Source organism: Balaenoptera borealis, assembly GCF_965194805.1.
Source record: "Balaenoptera borealis genome assembly, chromosome: 5".
Lineage (NCBI taxonomy): Eukaryota > Metazoa > Chordata > Mammalia > Artiodactyla > Balaenopteridae > Balaenoptera > Balaenoptera borealis.
Genome location: NC_138862.1, coordinates 106,860,715 through 106,876,325, shown reverse-complemented (window position 1 = coordinate 106,876,325; position 15,611 = coordinate 106,860,715).

The window sequence follows — 15,611 nt, the reverse complement described above, 5'->3', positions numbered from 1 at the left end:
CTGAGAGGTTTGGTGAGGTTGGGTGAGCAAACGCAGACCCTTTCAAGTAATACTGCGTGGTACCCATCCCATGGGTCCCAAATTCCAGGTTCAAGGGCACCTTCCTACATCGAAAACTTGCATGAGAAACCCAGAAGATGGTACACCATGCAATCGGGAAAGGTTTCTAAAACGCACCTCATTTCTCATCTCCTTGTGCTCGGGTTCGCCATTCCAGCCGCTTTACCAGCAATCTCCCTACTTGAAGGATCAGCACCTTTAACCTCCGGTTCCGAAAAGGTTGCAATTTGTCCTGAGGCGAACGGGAAGAGGGGGAACCAATGAGAGACTAGCTCTAGGTGTTGGGACAGGCACAGGTCACTCTATTTTCCCATCAGGAAGAAGAAATAACCACAGGCTCAGCCTGCCCCCCGGAACCAGAATAGGGCCTGAAGCAATCCTGCGCTTTTGCGGCCAGCTCCCACAAAAGCGAGTTGAAAACTGGAGCTCAGGGGCACTGCAATTCACAAACCTGCAGAGTTATAAATGGTAACTCTCGTCCACAAATATATTGAGGGAAGGCAACGAAGAGGATTTGAAAGCAAGGCAGAATTGCAGGAAACAGATTTCAGGAGGTAGATACGAATCGCCTTGAAAGCACATGAAAAGCGGCAAAACGGCGACAATGATGCCCTTGGCCAAAAAGGGCGTATGCGTTTTTTCCTGAATATATTCAGGAAAAAACGCATACGCCCTTTTTGACCAACCAAGCAAGCTGGAAAGGCAAATCAGCACTACAAAGAAGGCTCGCTTCCCGTCGGTCAAAAGGGCCATGCTGAAAAAAGTGTAAAAACCAGAAATGCAGGACAGGCCATGGAGAAATGGGAGCCTTGCTACGCTGATGGGCGGGTTGCAAATGGCCAACAGACACTCTGGAGAAGTGTACGGTGTGTCCTGAAACATCTAAAAAACACAGCTTAGAGAGCATAGGGCACTTCCGCTCATGGGCGTATAAATTGGGAAAACTAAAAATCAGCAAGACACAGGCACCCCAAGGTTTAGGGCTGCTCTGTTGACAAGAACCTCCACTTCATTACACCTTAAATATCCCAGGAAAGAGAAAAACGGATAAAGAAGTTGTGGTCCTTATGTACAATGGAATATCACTCAGCCATGAAATCAATGTCATGAGGCTAGTAGCAGCATGATGAGTGGATTTAGGTACGACGATTCTAAGTGAAATAAGTCACACAGAAAAAGACACTTATCATAAGATATCACTTATAGAGGGAATGTAAAAACCGCTACACTTGAACTGAATTACAAAACAGAACAGAGTCACACGTTTAGAAAACACACTATGGCTGCTTAACGGGAAAGGTGAGGTGGGGTGATGCATAAAACAAGGGTTTCAAATTAGCTCAGATACCGTTCCATAAACCCAATATGTAATAGACAAGACCTACTCCTTGCTCAGTGACCTGGACTCAACACCCCCTATTCACTGCACAAGAATATATCTGACTAGTAAGAAACTTAAAACCTATGTATTGATATCTCTCTGTAAGTGAGTCAAGTGGGTGTAAAGCGGCATAAACACAGCAGTGAAAAGCAGCTAAACCCCACTATAAAAATCAATTACTTTTAAAAACCCGTGAAACAAAGACAGTGAAAGAGAGAGAAATGCTTACAAAATTCGTTCAGGGGCTGTGATGCAACCTGGATTGACCATACCTAGACCCACAGCTGGGTGAGACATAAGGGTGGACACTCTTGGGGCTGACAGGTTTGGTGAGGTTGGGTGAGCAAACGCAGACCCTTTCAAGTAATACTGCGTGGTACCCATCCCAAGGGTCCCAAATCTCCAGGTTCAAGGGCACCTTCCTACATCGAAAACTTGCCAGAGAAACCCAGAAGATGGTACACCATGCAATCGGGAAAGGTTTCTAAAACGCACCTCATTTCTCATCTCCTTGTGCTCGGGTTCGCCATTCCAGCCGCTTTACCAGCAATCTCCCTACTTGAAGGATCAGCACCTTTAACCTCCGGTTCCGAAAAGGTTGCAATTTGTCCTGAGGATGAACGGGAAGAGGGGGAACCAATGAGAGACTAGCTCTAGGTGTTGGGACAGGCACAGGTCACTCTATTTTCCCATCAGGAAGAAGAAATAACCACAGGCTCAGCCTGCCCCCCGGAACCAGAATAGGGCCTGAAGCAATCCTGCGCTTTTGCGGCCAGCTCCCACAAAAGCGAGTTGAAAACTGGAGCTCAGGGGCACTGCAATTCACAAACCTGCAGAGTTATAAATGGTAACTCTCGTCCACAAATATATTGAGGGAAGGCAACGAAGAGGATTTGAAAGCAAGGCAGAATTGCAGGAAACAGATTTCAGGAGGTAGATACGAATCGCCTTGAAAGCACATGAAAAGCGGCAAAACGTCGACAATGATGCCCTTGGCCAAAAAGGGCGTATGCGTTTTTTCCTGAATATATTCAGGAAAAAACGCATACGCCCTTTTTGGCCAACCAAGCAAGCTGGAAAGGCAAATCAGCACTACAGAGAAGGCTCGCTTCCCGTCGGTCAAAAGGGCCATGCTGAAAAAAGTGTAAAAACCAGAAATGCAGGACAGGCCATGGAGAAATGGGAGCCTTGCTACGCTGATGGGCGGGTTGTAAATGGCCAACAGCCACTCTGGAGAAGTGTACGGTGTGTCCTGAAACATCTAAAAAACACAGCTTAGAGAGCATAGGGCACTTCCGCTCATGGGCGTATAAATTGGGAAAACTAAAAATCAGCAAGACACAGGCACCCCAAAGTTTAGGGCTGCTCCGTTGACAAGAACCTCCACTTCATTACACCTTAAATATCCCAGGAAAGAGAAAAACGGATAAAGAAGTTGTGGTCCTTATGTACAATGGTATATCACTCAGGCATGAAATCAATGTCATGAGGCTAGTAGCAGCATGATGAGTGGATTTAGGAACGATGATTCTAAGTGAAATAAGTCACACAGAAAAAGACACTTATCATAAGATATCACTTATAGAGGGAATGTAAAAACCACTACACTTGAACTGAATTACAAAACAGAACAGAGTCACACGTTTAGAAAACACACTATGGCTGCTTAACGGAAAAGGTGAGGTGGGGTGATGCATAAAACAAGGGTTTCAAATTAGCTCAGATACCGTTCCATAAACCCAATATGTAATAGACAAGACCTACTCCTTGCTCAGTGAACTGGACTCAACACCCCCTATTCACCGCACAAGAATATATCTGACTAGTAAGAATCTTAAAACCTATGTATTGATATCTCTCTGGAAGTGAGTCAAGTGGGTGTAAAGCGGCATAAACACAGCAGTGAAAAGCAGCTAAACCCCATTATAAAAATCAATTACTTTTAAAAACCCGTGAAACAAAGACAGTGAAAGAGAGAGAAATGCTTACAAAATTCGTTCAGGGGCTGTGATGCAACCTGGATTGACCATACCTAGACCCACAGCTGGGTGAGACATAAGGGTGGACACTCTTGGGGCTGAGAGGTTTGGTGAGGTTGGGTGAGCAAACGCAGACCCTTTCAAGTAATACTGCGTGGTACCCATCCCATGGGTCCCAAATTCCAGGTTCAAGGGCACCTTCCTACATCGAAAACTTGCATGAGAAACCCAGAAGATGGTACACCATGCAATCGGGAAAGGTTTCTAAAACGCACCTCATTTCTCATCTCCTTGTGCTCGGGTTCGCCATTCCAGCCGCTTTACCAGCAATCTCCCTACTTGAAGGATCAGCACCTTTAACCTCCGGTTCCGAAAAGGTTGCAATTTGTCCTGAGGCGAACGGGAAGAGGGGGAACCAATGAGAGACTAGCTCTAGGTGTTGGGACAGGCACAGGTCACTCTATTTTCCCATCAGGAAGAAGAAATAACCACAGGCTCAGCCTGCCCCCCGGAACCAGAATAGGGCCTGAAGCAATCCTGCGCTTTTGCGGCCAGCTCCCACAAAAGCGAGTTGAAAACTGGAGCTCAGGGGCACTGCAATTCACAAACCTGCAGAGTTATAAATGGTAACTCTCGTCCACAAATATATTGAGGGAAGGCAACGAAGAGGATTTGAAAGCAAGGCAGAATTGCAGGAAACAGATTTCAGGAGGTAGATACGAATCGCCTTGAAAGCACATGAAAAGCGGCAAAACGGCGACAATGATGCCCTTGGCCAAAAAGGGCGTATGCGTTTTTTCCTGAATATATTCAGGAAAAAACGCATACGCCCTTTTTGACCAACCAAGCAAGCTGGAAAGGCAAATCAGCACTACAAAGAAGGCTCGCTTCCCGTCGGTCAAAAGGGCCATGCTGAAAAAAGTGTAAAAACCAGAAATGCAGGACAGGCCATGGAGAAATGGGAGCCTTGCTACGCTGATGGGCGGGTTGCAAATGGCCAACAGACACTCTGGAGAAGTGTACGGTGTGTCCTGAAACATCTAAAAAACACAGCTTAGAGAGCATAGGGCACTTCCGCTCATGGGCGTATAAATTGGGAAAACTAAAAATCAGCAAGACACAGGCACCCCAAGGTTTAGGGCTGCTCTGTTGACAAGAACCTCCACTTCATTACACCTTAAATATCCCAGGAAAGAGAAAAACGGATAAAGAAGTTGTGGTCCTTATGTACAATGGAATATCACTCAGCCATGAAATCAATGTCATGAGGCTAGTAGCAGCATGATGAGTGGATTTAGGTACGACGATTCTAAGTGAAATAAGTCACACAGAAAAAGACACTTATCATAAGATATCACTTATAGAGGGAATGTAAAAACCGCTACACTTGAACTGAATTACAAAACAGAACAGAGTCACACGTTTAGAAAACACACTATGGCTGCTTAACGGGAAAGGTGAGGTGGGGTGATGCATAAAACAAGGGTTTCAAATTAGCTCAGATACCGTTCCATAAACCCAATATGTAATAGACAAGACCTACTCCTTGCTCAGTGACCTGGACTCAACACCCCCTATTCACTGCACAAGAATATATCTGACTAGTAAGAAACTTAAAACCTATGTATTGATATCTCTCTGTAAGTGAGTCAAGTGGGTGTAAAGCGGCATAAACACAGCAGTGAAAAGCAGCTAAACCCCACTATAAAAATCAATTACTTTTAAAAACCCGTGAAACAAAGACAGTGAAAGAGAGAGAAATGCTTACAAAATTCGTTCAGGGGCTGTGATGCAACCTGGATTGACCATACCTAGACCCACAGCTGGGTGAGACATAAGGGTGGACACTCTTGGGGCTGACAGGTTTGGTGAGGTTGGGTGAGCAAACGCAGACCCTTTCAAGTAATACTGCGTGGTACCCATCCCAAGGGTCCCAAATCTCCAGGTTCAAGGGCACCTTCCTACATCGAAAACTTGCCAGAGAAACCCAGAAGATGGTACACCATGCAATCGGGAAAGGTTTCTAAAACGCACCTCATTTCTCATCTCCTTGTGCTCGGGTTCGCCATTCCAGCCGCTTTACCAGCAATCTCCCTACTTGAAGGATCAGCACCTTTAACCTCCGGTTCCGAAAAGGTTGCAATTTGTCCTGAGGATGAACGGGAAGAGGGGGAACCAATGAGAGACTAGCTCTAGGTGTTGGGACAGGCACAGGTCACTCTATTTTCCCATCAGGAAGAAGAAATAACCACAGGCTCAGCCTGCCCCCCGGAACCAGAATAGGGCCTGAAGCAATCCTGCGCTTTTGCGGCCAGCTCCCACAAAAGCGAGTTGAAAACTGGAGCTCAGGGGCACTGCAATTCACAAACCTGCAGAGTTATAAATGGTAACTCTCGTCCACAAATATATTGAGGGAAGGCAACGAAGAGGATTTGAAAGCAAGGCAGAATTGCAGGAAACAGATTTCAGGAGGTAGATACGAATCGCCTTGAAAGCACATGAAAAGCGGCAAAACGTCGACAATGATGCCCTTGGCCAAAAAGGGCGTATGCGTTTTTTCCTGAATATATTCAGGAAAAAACGCATACGCCCTTTTTGGCCAACCAAGCAAGCTGGAAAGGCAAATCAGCACTACAGAGAAGGCTCGCTTCCCGTCGGTCAAAAGGGCCATGCTGAAAAAAGTGTAAAAACCAGAAATGCAGGACAGGCCATGGAGAAATGGGAGCCTTGCTACGCTGATGGGCGGGTTGTAAATGGCCAACAGCCACTCTGGAGAAGTGTACGGTGTGTCCTGAAACATCTAAAAAACACAGCTTAGAGAGCATAGGGCACTTCCGCTCATGGGCGTATAAATTGGGAAAACTAAAAATCAGCAAGACACAGGCACCCCAAAGTTTAGGGCTGCTCCGTTGACAAGAACCTCCACTTCATTACACCTTAAATATCCCAGGAAAGAGAAAAACGGATAAAGAAGTTGTGGTCCTTATGTACAATGGTATATCACTCAGGCATGAAATCAATGTCATGAGGCTAGTAGCAGCATGATGAGTGGATTTAGGAACGATGATTCTAAGTGAAATAAGTCACACAGAAAAAGACACTTATCATAAGATATCACTTATAGAGGGAATGTAAAAACCACTACACTTGAACTGAATTACAAAACAGAACAGAGTCACACGTTTAGAAAACACACTATGGCTGCTTAACGGAAAAGGTGAGGTGGGGTGATGCATAAAACAAGGGTTTCAAATTAGCTCAGATACCGTTCCATAAACCCAATATGTAATAGACAAGACCTACTCCTTGCTCAGTGAACTGGACTCAACACCCCCTATTCACCGCACAAGAATATATCTGACTAGTAAGAATCTTAAAACCTATGTATTGATATCTCTCTGGAAGTGAGTCAAGTGGGTGTAAAGCGGCATAAACACAGCAGTGAAAAGCAGCTAAACCCCATTATAAAAATCAATTACTTTTAAAAACCCGTGAAACAAAGACAGTGAAAGAGAGAGAAATGCTTACAAAATTCGTTCAGGGGCTGTGATGCAACCTGGATTGACCATACCTAGACCCACAGCTGGGTGAGACATAAGGGTGGACACTCTTGGGGCTGAGAGGTTTGGTGAGGTTGGGTGAGCAAACGCAGACCCTTTCAAGTAATACTGCGTGGTCCCCATCCCAAGGGTCCCAAATCTCCAGGTTCAAGGGCACCTTCCTACATCGAAAACTTGCATGAGAAACCCAGAAGATGGTACACCATGCAATCGGGAAAGGTTTCTAAAACGCACCTCATTTCTCATCTCCTTGTGCTCGGGTTCGCCATTCCAGCCGCTTTACCAGCAATCTCCCTACTTGAAGGATCAGCACCTTTAACCTCCGGTTCCGAAAAGGTTGCAATTTGTCCTGAGGATGAACGGGAAGAGGGGGAACCAATGAGAGACTAGCTCTAGGTGTTGGGACAGGCACAGGTCACTCTATTTTCCCATCAGGAAGAAGAAATAACCACAGGCTCAGCTTGCCGCCCGGAACCAGAATAGGGCCTGAAGCAATCCTGCGCTTTTGCGGCCAGCTCCCACTAAAGCGAGTTGAAAACTGGAGCTCAGGGGCACTGCAATTCACAAACCTGCAGAGTTATAAATGGTAACTCTCGTCCACAAATATATTGAGGGAAGGCAACGAAGAGGATTTGAAAGCAAGGCAGAATTGCAGGAAACAGATTTCAGGAGGTAGATTCGAATCGCCTTGAAAGCACATGAAAAGCGGCAAAACGTCGACAATGATGCCCTTGGCCAAAAAGGGCGTATGCGTTTTTTCCTGAATATATTCAGGAAAAAACGCATACGCCCTTTTTGGCCAACCAAGCAAGCTGGAAAGGCAAATCAGCGCTACAAAGAAGGCTCGCTTCCCGTCGGTCAAAAGGGCCATGCTGATAAAAGTGTAAAAACCAGAAATGCAGGACAGGCCATGGAGAAATGGGAGCCTTGCTACGCTGATGGGCGGGTTGTAAATGGCCAACAGACACTCTGGAGAAGTGTACGGTGTGTCCTGAAACATCTAAAAAACACAGCTTAGAGAGCATAGGGCACTTCCGCTCATGGGCGTATAAATTGGGAAAACTAAAAATCAGCAAGACACAGGCACCCCAAAGTTTAGGGCTGCTCCGTTGACAAGAACCTCCACTTCATTACACCTTAAATATCCCAGGAAAGAGAAAAACGGATAAAGAAGTTGTGGTCCTTATGTACAATGGTATATCACTCAGGCATGAAATCAATGTCATGAGGCTAGTAGCAGCATGATGAGTGGATTTAGGTACGATGATTCTAAGTGAAATAAGTCACACAGAAAAAGACACTTATCATAAGATATCACTTATAGAGGGAATGTAAAAACCGCTACACTTGAACTGAATTACAAAACAGAACAGAGTCACACGTTTAGAAAACACACTATGGCTGCTTAACGGGAAAGGTGAGGTGGGGTGATGCATAAAACAAGGGTTTCAAATTAGCTCAGATACCGTTCCATAAACCCAATATGTAATAGACAAGACCTGCTCCTTGCTCAGTGAACTGGACTCAACACCCCCTATTCACTGCACAAGAATATATCTGACTAGTAAGAAACTTAAAACCTATGTATTGATATCTCTCTGTAAGTGAGTCAAGTGGGTGTAAAGCGGCATAAACACAGCAGTGAAAAGCAGCTAAACCCCACTATAAAAATCAATTACTTTTAAAAACCCGTGAAACAAAGACAGTGAAAGAGAGAGAAATGCTTACAAAATTCGTTCAGGGGCTGTGATGCAACCTGGATTGACCATACCTAGACCCACAGCTGGATGAGACATAAGGGTGGACACTCTTGGGGCTGAGAGGTTTGGTGAGGTTGGGTGAGCAAACGCAGACCCTTTCAAGTAATACTGCGTGGTACCCATCCCAAGGGTCCCAAATCTCCAGATTCAAGGGCACCTTCCTACATCGAAAACTTGTATGAGAAACCCAGAAGATGGTACACCATGCGATCGGAAAAGGTTTCTAAAACGCACCTCATTTCTCATCTCCTTGTGCTCGGGTTCGCCATTCCAGCCGCTTTACCAGCAATCTCCCTACTTGAAGGATCAGCACCTTTAACCTCCGGTTCCGAAAAGGTTGCAATTTGTCCTGAGGATGAACGGGAAGAGGGGGAACCAATGAGAGCCTAGCTCTAGGTGTTGGGACAGGCACAGGTCACTCTATTTTCCCATCAGGAAGAAGAAATAACCACAGGCTCAGCCTGCCCCCCGGAACCAGAATAGGGCCTGAAGCAATCCTGTGCTTTTGCGGCCAGCTCCCACAAAAGCGAGTTGACAAATGGAGCTCAGGGGCACTGCAATTCACAAACCTGCAGAGTTATAAATGGTAACTCTCGTCCACAAATATATTGAGGGAAGGCAACGAAGAGGATTTGAAAGCAAGGCAGAATTGCAGGAAACAGATTTCAGGAGGTAGATTCGAATCGCCTTGAAAGCACATGAAAAGCGGCAAAACGTCGACAATGATGCCCTTGGCCAAAAAGGGCGTATGCGTTTTTTCCTGAATATATTCAGGAAAAAACGCATACGCCCTTTTTGGCCAACCAAGCAAGCTGGAAAGGCAAATCAGCGCTACAAAGAAGGCTCGCTTCCCGTCGGTCAAAAGGGCCATGCTGAAAAAAGTGTAAAAACCAGAAATGCAGGACAGGCCATGGAGAAATGGGAGCCTTGCTACGCTGATGGGCGGGTTGTAAATGGCCAACAGCCACTCTGGAGAAGTGTACGGTGTGTCCTGAAACATCTAAAAAACACAGCTTAGAGAGCATAGGGCACTTCCGCTCATGGGCGTATAAATTGGGAAAACTAAAAATCAGCAAGACACAGGCACCCCAAGGTTTAGGGCTGCTCTGTTGACAAGAAGCTCCACTTCATTACACCTTAAATATCCCAGGAAAGAGAAAAACGGATAAAGAAGTTGTGGTCCTTATGTACAATGGAATATCACTCAGCCATGAAATCAATGTCATGAGGCTAGTAGCAGCATGATGAGTGGATTTAGGTACGACGATTCTAAGTGAAATAAGTCACACAGAAAAAGACACTTATCATAAGATATCACTTATAGAGGGAATGTAAAAACCGCTACACTTGAACTGAATTACAAAACAGAACAGAGTCACACGTTTAGAAAACACACTATGGCTGCTTAACGGGAAAGGTGAGGTGGGGTGATGCATAAAACAAGAGTTTCAAATTAGCTCAGATACCGTTCCATAAACCCAATATGTAATAGACAAGACCTACTCCTTGCTCAGTGAACTGGACTCAACACCCCCTATTCACCGCACAAGAATATATCTGACTAGTAAGAATCTTAAAACCTATGTATTGATATCTCTCTGGAAGTGAGTCAAGTGGGTGTAAAGCGGCATAAACACAGCAGTGAAAAGCAGCTAAACCCCATTATAAAAATCAATTACTTTTAAAAACCCGTGAAACAAAGACAGTGAAAGAGAGAGAAATGCTTACAAAATTCGTTCAGGGGCTGTGATGCAACCTGGATTGACCATACCTAGACCCACAGCTGGATGAGACATAAGGGTGGACACTCTTGGGGCTGAGAGGTTTGGTGAGGTTGGGTGAGCAAACGCAGACCCTTTCAAGTAATACTGCGTGGTACCCATCCCATGGGTCCCAAATCTCCAGGTTCAAGGGCACCTTCCTACATCGAAAACTTGTATGAGAAACCCAGAAGATGGTACACCATGCAATCGGGAAAGGTTTCTAAAACGCACCTCATTTCTCATCTCCTTGTGCTCGGGTTCGCCATTCCAGCCGCTTTACCAGCAATCTCCCTACTTGAAGGATCAGCACCTTTAACCTCCAGTTCCGAAAAGGTTGCAATTTGTCCTGAGGATGAACGGGAAGAGGGGGAACCAATGAGAGCCTAGCTCTAGGTGTTGGGACAGGCACAGGTCACTCTATTTTCCCATCAGGAAGAAGAAATATCCACAGGCTCAGCCTGCCCCCCGGAACCAGAATAGGGCCTGAAGCAATCCTGTGCTTTTGCGGCCAGCTCCCACAAAAGCGAGTTGACAAATGGAGCTCAGGGGCACTGCAATTCACAAACCTGCAGAGTTATAAATGGTAACTCTCGTCCACAAATATATTGAGGGAAGGCAACGAAGAGGATTTGAAAGCAAGGCAGAATTGCAGGAAACAGATTTCAGGAGGTAGATTCGAATCGCCTTGAAAGCACATGAAAAGCGGCAAAACGTCGACAATGATGCCCTTGGCCAAAAAGGGCGTATGCGTTTTTTCCTGAATATATTCAGGAAAAAACGCATACGCCCTTTTTGGCCAACCAAGCAAGCTGGAAAGGCAAATCAGCGCTACAAAGAAGGCTCGCTTCCCGTCGGTCAAAAGGGCCATGCTGAAAAAAGTGTAAAAACCAGAAATGCAGGACAGGCCATGGAGAAATGGGAGCCTTGCTACGCTGATGGGCGGGTTGTAAATGGCCAACAGCCACTCTGGAGAAGTGTACGGTGTGTCCTGAAACATCTAAAAAACACAGCTTAGAGAGCATAGGGCACTTCCGCTCATGGGCGTATAAATTGGGAAAACTAAAAATCAGCAAGACACAGGCACCCCAAGGTTTAGGGCTGCTCTGTTGACAAGAAGCTCCACTTCATTACACCTTAAATATCCCAGGAAAGAGAAAAACGGATAAAGAAGTTGTGGTCCTTATGTACAATGGAATATCACTCAGCCATGAAATCAATGTCATGAGGCTAGTAGCAGCATGATGAGTGGATTTAGGTACGACGATTCTAAGTGAAATAAGTCACACAGAAAAAGACACTTATCATAAGATATCACTTATAGAGGGAATGTAAAAACCGCTACACTTGAACTGAATTACAAAACAGAACAGAGTCACACGTTTAGAAAACACACTATGGCTGCTTAACGGGAAAGGTGAGGTGGGGTGATGCATAAAACAAGAGTTTCAAATTAGCTCAGATACCGTTCCATAAACCCAATATGTAATAGACAAGACCTACTCCTTGCTCAGTGAACTGGACTCAACACCCCCTATTCACCGCACAAGAATATATCTGACTAGTAAGAATCTTAAAACCTATGTATTGATATCTCTCTGGAAGTGAGTCAAGTGGGTGTAAAGCGGCATAAACACAGCAGTGAAAAGCAGCTAAACCCCATTATAAAAATCAATTACTTTTAAAAACCCGTGAAACAAAGACAGTGAAAGAGAGAGAAATGCTTACAAAATTCGTTCAGGGGCTGTGATGCAACCTGGATTGACCATACCTAGACCCACAGCTGGATGAGACATAAGGGTGGACACTCTTGGGGCTGAGAGGTTTGGTGAGGTTGGGTGAGCAAACGCAGACCCTTTCAAGTAATACTGCGTGGTACCCATCCCATGGGTCCCAAATCTCCAGGTTCAAGGGCACCTTCCTACATCGAAAACTTGTATGAGAAACCCAGAGATTGGTACACCATGCGATCGGAAAAGGTTTCTAAAACGCACCTCATTTCTCATCTCCTTGTGCTCGGGTTCGCCATTCCAGCCGCTTTACCAGCAATCTCCCTACTTGAAGGATCAGCACCTTTAACCTCCGGTTCCAAAAATGTTGCAATTTCTCCTGAGGATGAACGGGAAGAGGGGGAACCAATGAGAGCCTAGCTCTAGGTGTTGGGACAGGCACAGGTCACTCTATTTTCCCATCAGGAAGAAGAAATAACCACAGGCTCAGCCTGCCCCCCGGAACCAGAATAGGGCCTGAAGCAATCCTGTGCTTTTGCGGCCAGCTCCCACAAAAGCGAGTTGACAAATGGAGCTCAGGGGCACTGCAATTCACAAACCTGCAGAGTTATAAATGGTAACTCTCGTCCACAAATATATTGAGGGAAGGCAACGAAGAGGATTTGAAAGCAAGGCAGAATTGCAGGAAACAGATTTCAGGAGGTAGATTCGAATCGCCTTGAAAGCACATGAAAAGCGGCAAAACGTCGACAATGATGCCCTTGGCCAAAAAGGGCGTATGCGTTTTTTCCTGAATATATTCAGGAAAAAACGCATACGCCCTTTTTGGCCAACCAAGCAAGCTGGAAAGGCAAATCAGCGCTACAAAGAAGGCTCGCTTCCCGTCGGTCAAAAGGGCCATGCTGAAAAAAGTGTAAAAACCAGAAATGCAGGACAGGCCATGGAGAAATGGGAGCCTTGCTACGCTGATGGGCGGGTTGTAAATGGCCAACAGCCACTCTGGAGAAGTGTACGGTGTGTCCTGAAACATCTAAAAAACACAGCTTAGAGAGCATAGGGCACTTCCGCTCATGGGCGTATAAATTGGGAAAACTAAAAATCAGCAAGACACAGGCACCCCAAGGTTTAGGGCTGCTCTGTTGACAAGAAGCTCCACTTCATTACACCTTAAATATCCCAGGAAAGAGAAAAACGGATAAAGAAGTTGTGGTCCTTATGTACAATGGAATATCACTCAGCCATGAAATCAATGTCATGAGGCTAGTAGCAGCATGATGAGTGGATTTAGGTACGACGATTCTAAGTGAAATAAGTCACACAGAAAAAGACACTTATCATAAGATATCACTTATAGAGGGAATGTAAAAACCGCTACACTTGAACTGAATTACAAAACAGAACAGAGTCACACGTTTAGAAAACACACTATGGCTGCTTAACGGGAAAGGTGAGGTGGGGTGATGCATAAAACAAGAGTTTCAAATTAGCTCAGATACCGTTCCATAAACCCAATATGTAATAGACAAGACCTACTCCTTGCTCAGTGAACTGGACTCAACACCCCCTATTCACCGCACAAGAATATATCTGACTAGTAAGAATCTTAAAACCTATGTATTGATATCTCTCTGGAAGTGAGTCAAGTGGGTGTAAAGCGGCATAAACACAGCAGTGAAAAGCAGCTAAACCCCATTATAAAAATCAATTACTTTTAAAAACCCGTGAAACAAAGACAGTGAAAGAGAGAGAAATGCTTACAAAATTCGTTCAGGGGCTGTGATGCAACCTGGATTGACCATACTTAGACCCACAGCTGGATGAGACATAAGGGTGGACACTCTTGGGGCTGAGAGGTTTGGTGAGGTTGGGTGAGCAAACGCAGACCCTTTCAAGTAATACTGCGTGGTACCCATCCCAAGGGTCCCAAATCTCCAGGTTCAAGGGCACCTTCCTACATCGAAAACTTGTATGAGAAACCCAGAAGATGGTACACCATGCGATCGGAAAAGGTTTCTAAAACGCACCTCATTTCTCATCTCCTTGTGCTCGGGTTCGCCATTCCAGCCGCTTTACCAGCAATCTCCCTACTTGAAGGATCAGCACCTTTAACCTCCGGTTCCGAAAAGGTTGCAATTTGTCCTGAGGATGAACGGGAAGAGGGGGAACCAATGAGAGCCTAGCTCTAGGTGTTGGGACAGGCACAGGTCACTCTATTTTCCCATCAGGAAGAAGAAATAACCACAGGCTCAGCCTGCCCCCCGGAACCAGAATAGGGCCTGAAGCAATCCTGTGCTTTTGCGGCCAGCTCCCACAAAAGCGAGTTGACAAATGGAGCTCAGGGGCACTGCAATTCACAAACCTGCAGAGTTATAAATGGTAACTCTCGTCCACAAATATATTGAGGGAAGGCAACGAAGAGGATTTGAAAGCAAGGCAGAATTGCAGGAAACAGATTTCAGGAGGTAGATTCGAATCGCCTTGAAAGCACATGAAAAGCGGCAAAACGTCGACAATGATGCCCTTGGCCAAAAAGGGCGTATGCGTTTTTTCCTGAATATATTCAGGAAAAAACGCATACGCCCTTTTTGGCCAACCAAGCAAGCTGGAAAGGCAAATCAGCGCTACAAAGAAGGCTCGCTTCCCGTCGGTCAAAAGGGCCATGCTGAAAAAAGTGTAAAAACCAGAAATGCAGGACAGGCAATGGAGAAATGGGAGCCTTGCTACGCTGATGGGCGGGTTGTAAATGGCCAACAGCCACTCTGGAGAAGTGTACGGTGTGTCCTGAAACATCTAAAAAACACAGCTTAGAGAGCATAGGGCACTTCCGCTCATGGGCGTATAAATTGGGAAAACTAAAAATCAGCAAGACACAGGCACCCCAAGGTTTAGGGCTGCTCTGTTGACAAGAAGCTCCACTTCATTACACCTTAAATATCCCAGGAAAGAGAAAAACGGATAAAGAAGTTGTGGTCCTTATGTACAATGGAATATCACTCAGCCATGAAATCAATGTCATGAGGCTAGTAGCAGCATGATGAGTGGATTTAGGTACGACGATTCTAAGTGAAATAAGTCACACAGAAAAAGACACTTATCATAAGATATCACTTATAGAGGGAATGTAAAAACCGCTACACTTGAACTGAATTACAAAACAGAACAGAGTCACACGTTTAGAAAACACTCTATGGCTGCTTAACGGGAAAGGTGAGGTGGGGTGATGCATAAAACAAGGGTTTCAAATTAGCTCAGATACCGTTCCATAAACCCAATATGTAATAGACAAGACCTACTCCTTGCTCAGTGACCTGGACTCAACACCCCCTATTCACTGCACAAGAATATATCTGACTAGTAAGAAACTTAAAACCTATGTATTGA